The sequence below is a fragment of the Gymnogyps californianus genome, chromosome 4 (genome assembly GCF_018139145.2).
Source record: "Gymnogyps californianus isolate 813 chromosome 4, ASM1813914v2, whole genome shotgun sequence".
NCBI lineage: Eukaryota > Metazoa > Chordata > Aves > Accipitriformes > Cathartidae > Gymnogyps > Gymnogyps californianus.
Genome location: NC_059474.1, coordinates 36,066,583 through 36,068,029, shown reverse-complemented (window position 1 = coordinate 36,068,029; position 1,447 = coordinate 36,066,583).

The window sequence follows — 1,447 nt, the reverse complement described above, 5'->3', positions numbered from 1 at the left end:
TCCTGACTAGGTGTGCTGAACTCCTAGTAGTCTTCAAAATACGTCCTCTCTTGGCTATGTAGATTCCTCTGGATAGATTGGTTACTGTCTTTCTATCCGCTATCTAAAAAGCATCATCTTATCTCAACAGTCACCAGAGGTTTTAATGAATTGTTTAACCCTTGAATTTAATTTTGTTTCTTTATTATCTTTCTATGACCTGAAATTAAAGTGTACATCATAGTGTACATAATTTTTTTCTTCCTATATTAAAAATAAATGCCTTTGTCTGTTGACCTGTGTATGGACACACAGCTCAAACGCTGCTGTGCATGTTTGTTCAGTTCATAGGTACTAATGCGAGGTGAGAGCTGGTTAGCTGCTGGGTGATGTAGTGGCATCGTGTCCCACAGGCTGCAGCCAGCAAGGAATAGAGGATTAGCACAGTGACTCGAAGGCTCTTAATAATCAGAAAGCGGCAGTGTGCATGAGGGTTTTCTCATGGATGTGCAGCAGGAGATTACCTAACAACACTGTCCATCATCAGTGTGTAATCCCTCTGCTCTGGCTGATACACCTCTATTTCAGCATATTTACATACTGAGCACTTGTGCTTTAAAATGTGTAAAATATGCTCTTTAATGCTTCCTAATATGAAAGAAAGACATTGGAATAAGGATGTGCTGCTCTGGGAACATATTGCAAGATTGATTAGTACTTGAGATAAGCACTGGAAGAGATGTGTACAAAGTACTGGCAGCATTTCAATTGTATCCTTATTTTTGTTGCTCATGGCTACAGAATTTGAGAGAGAGAGGCTTCTGCCGTGTAATATTTTGGCAGAGTATTGGAGCACTTGCTGATGTTTGACACTGAATGTTAATGGCAACCTAGCAGATGAAATAGTGTTGAACATTATCTGGTAGTTTAAGTGAACAAAAGTGAAAGTACATTTTTCATTGTGTAAAGAGCAGACTAGACGTGGTGGTTATCTGTTTTAACATTATAAACTCAATGTCTTGACCTCACTGCAAAATTCTGTAAGGTATTTAAAACAGAGACTATTAAACAACTTCATTGCTTAAAATGAAAGCTATTTATATTATAAGCAGACAGATCATGTTACTTGATGTGGCTGGTATAGTGATCTTTAAACTTTGTGAAATCTGGAAATTTCAACATAAAAGGTATTCTTTTATGAAAGGCAAAGCAAGCCTTAAATAGTTTATAATCTCTTTTTTTTTTTTTTTTCTTTTTTGGGGGGGGCGGGAGGAAAGGGGTTGAGGTTGTGGGATAAAGGGTCGTTTCTTTGTTTTTCAGTAGTGCCTTTCTTCCAATCCAACACCATGGAATTCACGTATAGCAAGGATAGAGGAAAATTTTCAGGTCCTCAAGTCTGTTGGGCTACAGAAGCTTTTGGAGACATGATGTGACATCTTGACATCTCAAGCCAGGGGTGTCTGTGGTC